Source organism: Palaemon carinicauda, chromosome 6 (genome assembly GCF_036898095.1).
Source record: "Palaemon carinicauda isolate YSFRI2023 chromosome 6, ASM3689809v2, whole genome shotgun sequence".
NCBI classification, from domain to species: domain Eukaryota; kingdom Metazoa; phylum Arthropoda; class Malacostraca; order Decapoda; family Palaemonidae; genus Palaemon; species Palaemon carinicauda.
Window position 1 is genome coordinate 44511438 of NC_090730.1, and position 13383 is coordinate 44524820.

Genomic DNA, 13383 nt, shown 5'->3' on the forward strand with positions numbered 1-13383 from the left:
AACCAAGACGTCAATTCTCTTGAAAAAAAGACAGCGTTTTACCGAAATTAGAAAAAAAAAAAAAAAGTTTCAGGAGTATTTATCTTGTAGTTGTGGTTCCATAATACATAAGGATGATTCATGCATTTTACGCATTCTTTCTATTTTCACACGCGTCAGCATATTTCATTAATGCCCGTGCCCATGCTCGACGGTGTGTTTGGATGAATGAATGTCGAGTTGGGTCAATTCGGGAAATTTTTCTGTCATATAGGGACGAATGTTGTTCGTGGAATTCCATAACCCTATAACGAACGAATGTTTGTGCTTGGAGTTTCATAACTGGACCCCGGCCATTTTTTCCCGGGAATTTTGGTATAGTTTGTGAAGAAATGTGTATGATTAAAATTCCTTTAGCTTTACATAATGATAGGTTTTTTGTATTAACAAATGTTATTTAAGTTTTCAAACGTATGAAGTGTAGAATTTTATTTAAATGCTCCATGAAATGTTTGATATCACACAAAATACATACTGTATACAAACGGAGGCCTATATATATATATATATATATATATATATATATATATATATATAGTATATATATATATATATATATATATATATATATATATATATATATATATATATATGAATGTATGTTCGTATGTGAAATAAGCCACAGGGAAAAGTGTGACCTTTTTTATAGAGATTTTTACAATTTTATATGGTACAGTGAGACAACGAATATAAGTATTTGTAGAACAAAACATCGAAATATATGCCACTTGTATATAAAATAACATGTCACTGCCTTTGTGAACGGAACTCACAACCCATTAGCGATCGGTTGAAAGGACAGCTCAGAGGTCGAGGTGTTTTTCAAGGCCTTTAGTTTGATACCTACAATTTCTTGACACTAATATGATTTTATCATTAATACTTATACATATACATATGTATAAAAAATACACATACTGTATACATGAATATATATATATATATATATATATATATATATATATATATATATATATATATATATATATATATATATATATATATATATATATATATATATATATACATATATATATATATATATATATATATATATATATATATATATATATATATATATATATATATATATACATACATATATATATATATATATATATATATATATATATATATATATATATATATATATATATATATATATATAATGTATATATATGTATATATATTCATAGCCTTTCTAGTCACTTACCATATAAGCCCTCTCTATCTCTCTCTCTCTCTCTCTCTCTCTCTCTCTCTCTCTCTCTGTATATATATATATATATATATATATATATATATATATATATATATATATATATATATATATATATATATATTAATGGATTATGTGTTGGTAACTAAAAGAATGTTTGGAAGATTGAAAGACGTGCACGTGTTTAGGGGTATGGCTAACGGTATGTCTGATCATTTTTTGGTGGAAGGAAAATTAGTTGTAGCAAAAGAGTGGGGGAATAGAGTAGGTGGATGTAAAAGGGAGGTAGTGAGGAATGAAGAGCTAATAAAACCGGGGGTAAAAAGTAAATATCAGGAAATGTTGAAAATGGCATATGATGAGGTGAGAGTAAGAGAACTGGTAATTTAGAGGAGGAGTGGAAGTTAGTAAAAGAAAATTTTGTTGGGATTGCAAGTGATGTATGTGGCAAGAATGTTGTTGGAGGCAGCATGAGGAAGGGCAGTGAATGGTGGAATGAAGGAGTGAAGGTGAAAGTGGAAGAGAAAAAGAGGTCTTTTGAAGAATGGCTGCAGAGTAATAGTATAGAGAAGTATGAAAAATATAGAGAGAAAAAGGTGGAAGTAAAGCGCAAGGTACGTGAGGCAAAGAGGGCAGCTGACTTGAGGTGGGGTCAGGGATTGGGTCAGTCATATGAAGAGAATAAGAAGAAGTTTTGGAAAGAAGTGAAGAGAGTAAGGAAGGCTGGCGCAAGAATTGAAGAGACAGTGAAAGATGGAAATGGAAGGTTGTTAAAAGGAGAGGAGGCAAGGAAAAGGTGGGCGGAATATTTTGAAAGTTTGCTGAATGTTGAGGATAATAGGGAGGCAGATATAATTGCTGTTCCAGGTGTTGAGGTGCCAGTGATGGGAGATGAGAATGAGAGAGAGATAACAATAGATGAAGTGAGGAGAGCACTAGATGAAACGAGAGTAGGAAAAGCATCTGGTATGGACGGTGTGAAAGCTGAGATGTTGAAGGAAGGGGGTGTGACTGTACTTGAATGGTTGGTGAGATTGTTTAATATGTGTTTTGTGTTGTCAATGGTACCAGTAGATTGGGTTTGTGCATGTATTGTACCACTATATAAGGGTAAGGGAGATGTGCATGAGTGTTGTAATTCAAGAGGTATTAGTTTGTTGAGTTTAGTTGGAAAAGTGTATGGTAGAGTATTGATTAATAGGATTAAGGATAAAACAGAGAATGCAATCTTGGAAGTACAGGGTGGTTTTAGAAGAGGTAGGGGTTGTATGAATCAGATTTTTACAGTTAGGCAGATATGCGAGAAATATTTAGCAAAAGGTAAGGAGGTGTATGTTGCGTTTATGGATCTGAAGAAAGCATATGATAGAGTTGATAGGGAAGCAATGTGGAATGTAATGAGGCTATATGGAGTTGGTGGAAGGTTGTTGCAAGCAGTGAAAAGTTTATACAAAGGTAGTAAAGCATGTGTTAGAATAGGAAATGAAGTGAGTGATTGGTTTCCGGTGAGAGTTGGGCTGAGACAGGGATGTGTGATGTCGCCGTGGTTGTTTAACTTGTATGTTGATAGAGTGGTGAGAGAGGTGAATGCTCGAGTGCTTGGACGAGGATTAAAACTGGTAGGCGAGAATGACCATGAATGGGAGGTAAATCAGTTGTTGTTTGCGGATGATGCTGTACTGGTAGCAGACACAGAAGAGAAGCTTGACCGACTAGTGACAGAATTTGGAAGGGTGTGTGAGAGAAGGAAGTTGAGAGTCAATGTGGGTAAGAGTAAGGTTATGAGATGTACGAGAAGGGAAGGTGGTGCAAGGTTGAATGTCATGTTGAATGGAGAGTTACTTGAGGAGGTGTATCAGTTTAAGTACTTGGGGTCTATTGTTGCAGCAAATGGTGGAGTGGAAGCAGATGTGCGTCAGAGAGTGAATGAAGGTTGCAAAGTGTTGGGGGCAGTTAAGGGAGTAGTAAAAAATAGAGGGTTGGGCATGAATGTAAAGAGAGTTCTGTATGAGAAAGTGATTGTACCAACTGTGATGTATGGATTGGAGTTGTGGGGAATGAAAGTGATGGAGAGACAGAAATTGAATGTGTTTGAGATGAAGTGTCTAAGGAGTATGGCTGGTGTATCTCGAGTAGATAGGGTTAGGAACGAAGTGGTGAGGGAGAGAACGGGTGTAAGAAATGAGTTAGCGGCTAGAGTGGATATGAATGTGTTGAGGTGGTTTGGCCATGTTGAGAGAATGGAAAGTGGTTGTCTGCTAAAGAAGGTGATGAATGCAAGAGTTGATGGGAGAAGTACAAGAGGAAGGCCAAGGTTTGGGTGGATGGATGGTGTGAAGAAAGCTCTGGGTGATAGGAGGATAGATGTGAGAGAGGCAAGAGAGCGTGCTAGAAATAGGAATGAATGGCGAGCGATTGTGACGCAGTTCCAGTAGGCCCTGCTGCTTCCTCCGGTGCCTTAGATGACCGCGGAGGTAGCAGCAGTAGGGGAGTCAGCATTATGAAGCTTCATCTGTGATGGAAATGTGGGAGGTTGGGCTGTGGCACCCTAGCAGTACCAGCTGAACTCGGTTGAGTCCCTGATTAGGCTGAAGGAACATAGAGTGTAGAGGTCCCCTTTTTGTTTTGTTTCATTGTTGGTGTCGACTACCCCCCAAAATTGGGGGAAGTGCCTTGGTATATGGATGGATGGATATATATATATATATATATATATATATATATATATATATATATATATATATATATATATATATATATATATATATATATATATATATATATATATATATATATATATATATATATATTCATATATAATTATATTTATATTTCTTTAAATATACATATATATATGTATATATATATATATATATATATATATATATATATATATATATATATATATATAATGTATATATACAGTATATATATGTATACACACACACACACACACACACACACACATATATATATATATATATATATATATATATATATATATATATATATATATATATATATATATATATACACACACACACACATATATATATATATATATATATATATATATATATATATATATATATATATATATATATATATATATATATATATGTACGTATATATATATATATATATATATATATATATATATATATATATATATATATATATATATATATATATATATATATATATATATATATATATATATATATATATATATCTATATATATATATATATATATATATATATATATATATATATATATATATATATATATATATATATATATATCTATGTATCTATATATATATATGTATATATATATATATATATATATATATATATATATATATATATATATATATATATATATATATATATATATATATATATATATATATATATGTCCACGCAGTATTTTTGATCGTATCTATGTTGTTTTATTTGTGTTTAAAGACGCGGTAAAATTTTTTGGCAGAGAATTACTCAAATTGTCAATGTAAATTTTTTTCTCGATACTAGTTTGAAAAAACAAATGGTAACTGACTCTAGGGTTTGCTACATAATATATCCTACAAAAAGTACACTTTTTCCAAAGAATTTAGGAAGCATGTTTCCCTCATACTGTGTTTGTTTCTATATGTTTGGATCCAAAATGATGATCGAGAGTTTGTACTGAACTTCTATTGGACGTTGATGGCCTTCCGTTGTCGGGCAACAGAGTCGGTTGAATGTGTCAATGAAATAGGGTTTTCGTAATTTGAATCTTAACAGAAGGTAGTTTGGTAGTGATATAAAGGCCCACCAATATCTCCAAAAGGCCAGCTCTTCCTTCGCGATTAACAGTCCAGATGCTTTCCTTTTGGCATCTTTTTCTGTGAGCAATATTGTTAGCCTTATTTCGTAAAGTACTTCTTATTAAAGATGCGATTAAGTACTGTAATTTTAATTATCGATCCATCATCATCATGATCATCATTATCTCTTCCTACGCCTATTGACAGACAGGTCCTCAGTAAGATTTCTCCAGTCGTCTCGATCTTGAGCTTTCAGTTCAATACTTCTCCATTCATCATCTCTTACTTCGCGCTTCATAGTTCTCAGCCTTGTAGGCCTGGGACTTCCAACTCATTTAGTGCCTTGTGGAGTCCAGTTGCACGTTTGATAAACTAATCTCTCTTGGGTAGTTGGACGAGCATGCCCAAACCATCTCCATCTACCCCCTCACCACGATCTCATCCACATATGGCACTTGATTAATCTTTCTTATAGTTTCATTTCTAATCCTGTAAAATATTTGGTTTATTACGCATGAAGTAATTTGTCTTAAAGTTAGTCTACTAATATTTGTATATATTCATTTTAGTGTTTTGTTTGTTTACTTTTCTTAACCTATAAGTTCTTTCCTTTGTTATATTAGTACTTGACTTGAGTTCCCAGTTCAATCTTAACTCAAGTGTAGTACTGAAAGGAATCAAGTTGGGACATGCTGGCCGCAATACCAAAATTATAATAATTTCAGTCTTCAGTCAGTGACTGTTACACTTTATGTAGTTTCGTAAGGTTTGTCTTTTATATGAGGATATCTATAGACCTGCAATATTCAAATATATGATTTCATACATGTATACATGTGCGACTGTACATGTCTATTTCCTGTACATATCGGGCGTATTTTTATAGAACAATGTTATAGCTCAACGTGTGTGTTTGTGCATTTATGTATATATATATATATATATATATATATATATATATATATATATATATATATATATATATATATATATATATATATATATATATATATATATATATATATATCAGTGCACACTCAATGATGTTCATGTTGGTACAGTACATAGAATCTACGCAAATGCGAAAATATACATATCTTTGTTCATAAATGTGTTGTGCTCCTCATTATTTATCCCATAGAAACTTATTTGTAGTTTATAAGCAAAGTATATAAAGATACTTTTGTAAACATACTGTGCACAAAAATATGTCCATATATGTATGTGTGCGTGTATATATTTATAAATACTATCATTATGTTTTAAGATATTAATAATATCCACATCTCTCACGTAATTAAGTATGAGCTATTTAGGACAAATGAGAAGACGAAATGAGCAATTAAGCAGAGGTCACTATTAATGAAATCTTAATTTAGGGAATCAACGACCCACTATCTTGACTTTATCGGATTTCCGGACCAGTCGCTTCTCTAATTCCTAAATAAAAAGGTTAATTTAGCTTTATTCTATAGTTGTGATTTTAGGAATTTGAAATATTATAATGATGAGTAGTCTAAATGACGTTTCCAGCTTTTGCATAGGTTAAGATCTTCATGTAATGGAAGGTTATATCGATTTTGAATAAAAATCTTATATTATAAATTTATCTATCTATCTATCTATATATATATATATATATATATATATATATATATATATATATATATATATATATATATATATATATATATATATATATATATATATATATATATATATATTGCTAACGCTCACCTCTCCCTGGTCCTCGTGTCAGGGACATAGATTGTAGTCATACCTTTGTGAGATAGAGTTGCGTGTGCTTGTGCGTATGTGGGCATATCTATCTGAATATTTAGGCGTCTTTTTTAATGTGTCGCGTACATAAGTATAGAATAAAAGAGAAGCGAAAAAGATAGCATATGTAATAATATGCTTCAATGAAAATAAGAAGTTTACTACCGAACCAGACAAGTTTCCCTCTAAACATTATTAGCGAGATCGGAGAGATTCTGATGAAGGTGGATTATTCATGGACTAATAAAGATACTCCGATGAAAAATATAGGCAATGAGTCAGAAAATGAAGTCTCTGTTAATATACCTGAATTATGTACGTATCATACCATGGAAAAATGTTATGAAATTTTACGGATTCAAGGTGTAAAAAGCAAATCACTAAAGTTTTACTTATTGAGAAAAAAATTAAAAAAAAAGAAATTTGCATGTGTTTCTGTATTGACTTATATATTTTCTCTCACTGTAGAAAAAAAAAGTAAATATATTCTTTTCTTATTTCTAACTAAACTGTAATTTACTATAAGAAAGGGACGAGTGCTGGCTATTTTACTCCTATTCGATTCAGTTCAGGTATGACGACCGTCGCAAGAATATTTGTTAAAAATTTGATGTAATGAAAACGGTAAAAATCTTGGAATAAATGTCGCTAGGCACTTACCGTTTTAAAAACGGATATACAGACGTAAATGAGTAGTATTACGGTAAACCAACCCGTAAATGATAATAACAAATTAGGGTAAAAATTACAGCCGCCTGTATTCTACGAAAGTACAGCTTAAAATGGTATATTTTTTACAGAGAATTTCAGATTAGAATTACTGTTCTTTTTAACAGTGTAGCGGATTTCCATATGTTTTGAAACTTGTGCAATTTCATGTATTTCGGTAATTCATTATGCTTATAACATGCTCAGTCTAGTATATACTATAGCTATTGTTGCTCAAGTGGAAGTATAAATATATACCCCCAAAATAAAGACCCACATGATTAGCGTGCGCAGCTTATCCATGTATTGCTTGCTGGAACAAAGGAGCTGAGATATTGTTTCTCTGCAGCGAAGATGAGCAAAGACCTTTTGAGGAACTGATATAGATTAAAGGTAATGCTTATATTTTAATTCCACGTCACTTACACCAACCATATATTTTTCCAAGTGGTTATCTTATGTTTATTATGTATTTCCAGTCATTACCATTGCTGCAAATCACTCGCGTTTTTGGTGTTTACCCACCCAAAAAGATCCCCATAATTGTTATTAAATATGGGATGGCAAAGTGCAATGCATGAACGAGAGGTGTGGCGTATATTCATGGTCAGAAATAGATAAAGCACAAGACAGCGGGTAAGAAAAATATATGGTTCATGTGTTTGGCTATAAATGAAAGCATCATATATATATTTTCCAAAACAATGCTTGCTCCATTTATCTATATATCTAAACTTCCCCTTGCATTAGCCTTCCACAACCAACAATATAATGCTTAAAACATGATCTGTAGATCCTAAATAAACCTTTTTAGATGACTCTAAACTTCCATTAGGAGTTTTCTCCGGGCCAACTTCAGCCTCTCTTTAGCGTTGGCTCAACTACAACTGAATTCCAGTGTTCCATAAGTAATAAGCAGACTTATAACCAACGCGCTTAAGTTCCACATGGCAAAGTTAAGACAGCCAGCGTCAACCTGAACTGAGATAACTTATTAAAGAGAGCCCAGGAAACATTTTCAAGACCCTTTCCCCACCGGGAAAGAAAGCTATTTACGGTATGAAGAGCACTCGAGAACGAAATAGTTTTCTCTGAACATTCCAGTCTCCGGGCTTGTTCCGGAAATCCCGAATGCCAGAACTCTCAAGTCATCTCATGATTTTTCATTGCATTTGAGATGGAGGTTCAAAGGAAAAGGAAATATAACTTTTAAAACGGAATTAAAAGTAGTGTAGGCTAGAGGGGAATACACACATTTTGTTGATAAGTGACAAATATATCCAGAATATACTTTATTTTTTATTGAAAGAATTACTTGGGTCAACATGATATATGTGAATATTGAATAGCGTGATGTTCTTGAGATATGTAGTAGCGGAAGGAAACTTATGGATACTCTTGTAATAATTTATTTATGAAATTATATAATAAAAAGAACATATTCACCTGAGACAATAAAATGAATTGATCAATAAACTGGTTAATTAACTAATATAGACTTAAAATCATTTGACTCACGTTTAGTAAGCCCGTGGAACGCTTTTTTCCAAACTCCCACCAGTATAACTAGCTGTAAATGAACACGAGGATGGGCTTAGTCAGGAAATAGGAGTTACCCAAAATTGGCAACCTTACCCTTAAAGACACTGAAAAAAATACTATAACTATCTGGCTCCACAGCTTCTATAATGGATAAAGACATAAAGTAATAATGTTCTAACGATTATATGTATATATATATATATATATATATATATATATATATATATATATATATATATATATATATATATATATATATCTATCTATATATATATATATATATATATATATATATATATATATATATATATATATATATATATATATATATATATATATATATATATATATATATATATATATATGTATATATATATATATATATATATATATATATATATATATATATATATATATATATATATATATATATAGATATATATATATATATATATATATATATATATATATATATATATATATATATATATATATATATATATATATATATATATATATATATATCATGATCATCATCTCATCCTACGCCTATTGACACAAGGGGCGTCGGTTAGATTTCACCAGTTGTCTCTATCTTGAGCTTTTAATTCAATACTTCTCCATTCATCATATCTGACTTCACGCATCATAGTTTTCAGACATTTAGGGCTGGGCTTTCCAGCTCTTCTAGTACCATGTGGAGCTCAGTTATAAGTTTGGTGAACTAATCTCTCTTGCATTTGTATATATATATATATATATATATATATATATATATATATATATATATATATATATATATATATATATATATATATATATATATATAATTAATGGCATTTTCGCTTCTAGATAGCTTAAGGTTTAGCAGATAGGCGAAAGAAAGCAGATACTTCAGCATTTGGACAGTTTATTGGCTAAGCTTTCGGGAACAACATTTCCCATCATCGGAGCTAAAAAAAGGAATGTAAAACACATATCAATAGACATTACGTTAGTCAATGAAATTCTGTTGAAAAGGCAAGAATTATAACAAATAAATCGAAATACTTAAAAAATGAAGTGGAGGAAATATACTAAAAAATAATAAATTAAACCATATAAATCAAATTAGAAATTAAAACATTAAAACATTAAATGAATGCTATAGGAAAAGAGCAATATCAAAATTAGAACATATACACAGAAAACTTTAAAGAAGAATTCACAAAACATCAAAAATATGGGAATCAAAACAATAATACACAGTCTTGGATATTTTTCCATACTAGGTGTGTCTCTTATCCAGAGTTTATTTTATTTTGTCTGTTTTTTTTTTCTTTTTCTTTTATTCCAGGTTATTTCTGTGTATTATTGTTTTGATTCCCATATTTAAGATGTTTTGTGAATTCTTCTTTAGAGTTTTCTGTCTATTTGTTCTAATTTTGATATTGCTCTTTTCCTATAGCATTCATTTATGTTTTAATGTTTTAATTTTTAATTTGATTTATATGGTTTAATTTATTATTTTTTAGTATGTTTCCTCCACTTAATTTTTAAAGTATTTCGATTTATTTGTTATAATTCTTGCCTTTTTAACAGAATTTCATTGACTAACGAAATGTCTATTGATATGTGTTTTACATTCCTTTTTTAGCTCCGATGATGGGAAATGTTGTTCCTGAAAGCTTAGCCAATAAACTGTCCAAATGCTGAAGTATCTGCTTTCTTTCGCCTTTCTGCTATATATATATATATATATATATATATATATATATATATATATATATATATATATATATATATATATATATATATATATATATATATATATATATATATATATATATATATTCACACACACAGTATATTCATGTGCGTGTTTCATTTTTATAGCAGGTGTTTTAAAAGATTCTTGTTGCATGAATCTAATTCCAACTTATATTCACACTATGGATTCTCAGGCTAAGGAGATTCAGCCGCTGAAAAAAAAAAAAATATGTCATCCCATAGGCTTCATTAAGAAATATGAACATTTGTAAGATTCCCTTACCTGGCCCCCAAAAAAAAGTACTTGAGAAGGATTAAACAATTGACGAAGAAAGTTTAAGGAACTATAGAACTAGCTGTAAGAATATTCACGTCTATAAAAAAAAAAAAAAAAGGTCCTCGGAAGCCAAAGGTATTGTTAACAAAAATCAAAAGTGCATTTTCTCTTTCAACTCAGTGGTGCTCTCTATCAGACCTTTTCATGCATAAACATCAAATTTCCAGCTCCTACTTAACGGTGACCTAAACAATTACGTAGAGCATTATGGCGTCTTATGCAGTTTCCATTGGAAATAATATCATAATTAAGGAACGAAACCATTTTCAAGCCAAACTATCTAATTTATCACACTTAATATTTGATTTCAGAGCTTCGAAAATGCACTGGTAGTAAACCTTTGTGACGGGACGAGAGAAGGTTTTGACTCAAAGGCAAGATGAAAGCAACTGAGTAACTTTATTATAGAACACTCGCCTTTATATACAAAAACTCTATGCCACAGGAAATTTCCAGTTCAACCGACACCACATCAGTTAACCGTTAACTGTGAGAAAAATAGACATGTTATTTCGGGCTCAATGTTAGTGCGAGGGGAGAGTGAAGATGCAAGTATAATATATACACAAAATGAAATGTCGTTACTATGTACGATCGTGTGACACACGGTTGGTACATGACTCCCCACCTAAAAATGACATACTGTACATGTTAAATAGGGTGCCCTGATCTAGAGAGGCGAACTGTAGGCGGGTCATCTGGCAGGAGATAAGCAGGTTTTAGACGATCAACGGAGACCCAGTCTTCTTTGCCACGAATGTTTAGTAGGAATGCTTTCGGACTGCGTCGGGTCACAAGGAAAGGGCTCGTGTAAGGGAGGGTTAGCGTTGGCTTGCTCGTGTTGTTGCCTTACATGTTCAGAAAATTTTTCATTCCTCTAGATAATAACATCGGATAATCTGTGAAATATTTGTGTTTCAGTATGACACGACTCCACCTTTTTATGTAGTCGGTGTTCGGGGATTGAAAAGAATTATCTCAGAAAGTGTACAGAGCACAACGCTCTGTTATAATAGCCACCCATGTCCGCTGACCTGACAGGTCTAGTTTATTTTTCTTTGAAAAACTTGACTCTTTTTCTTCAGTAAAGGAATAAGAACAGTACAGTTTCAAAACACTAAATATAACAAGAATTTGAAGCTAAAATGGCAAAGCTCACCATATACCGAATAAATATACACACACACACTTACATACACGAGCTCATGCACGTGCACACACACAGGCACACACATACATACATACACGCGCGCGCGCACACACACACACACACACACACACACACACACACACATATATATATATATATATATATATATATATATATATATATATATATATATATATATATATATATATATATATAAGAAAGGAAGAACCCTCAAATTGATGAAAAGAAGACTTGGAATAGGACGTCAACAGATATTTGCTTTACAGGATGAAAAAGGAAATATCCACAATAGAGATGGAGATATAAACGTTTCAGAGGATTTCTCTATAATGCTATACAATAGTGATATAAGAAATAACATGTCCTTCCACAAGTGTTTGATAAAGATCTTTTAAACCAGTTTATACCTGCAATTGTTTTCAGTTTGTTACTCCATCATCTTTGCTTTCTTCCATATGCTTCTTTTGAAATCTCTGGGGACCCATTATGTTATTCTTAATGTCCATCTATAATCTGTCATTTTCATTGTATGTCCTGCCCACACCTATTTCTTTGTCTTACATGTTATCATAATATCCTCTACTTTAGATTGCTCTCGTTCCAATGTTGCTGGTTTCCTGTCTGTTATTGTCATTCCGATAGTTATTATTTCCATAGGTCTCTGAGTTGTAACTATTTTTTTTTTTTTTATGCTCATAGGAAGGCTCCAAGTTTCTGATGCATAGGTTAATACCGGTAGGACCATCTGATCATATAGATTTCTTTTTAGAGAAAGTGGCATTTACATTTCATAATCTCATTTTATTTACCAAAAGGTCTCCATCCCATGCTTATCGCTTTTTGAAATTTCGGTTTCATATCGTGGGTAAATACTTACTGTATTGTCTGTCCTGAATACGTATATTCATTAACCATCTCTTAGCGTTTCATCCATAGCCCTTATTGGATGTCTTTTCATTTTCAGTGAATATTATTTTAGTTTTACTGATATTCATATTCAATCCTACATTTTTGCTCTCCTTGGTCACA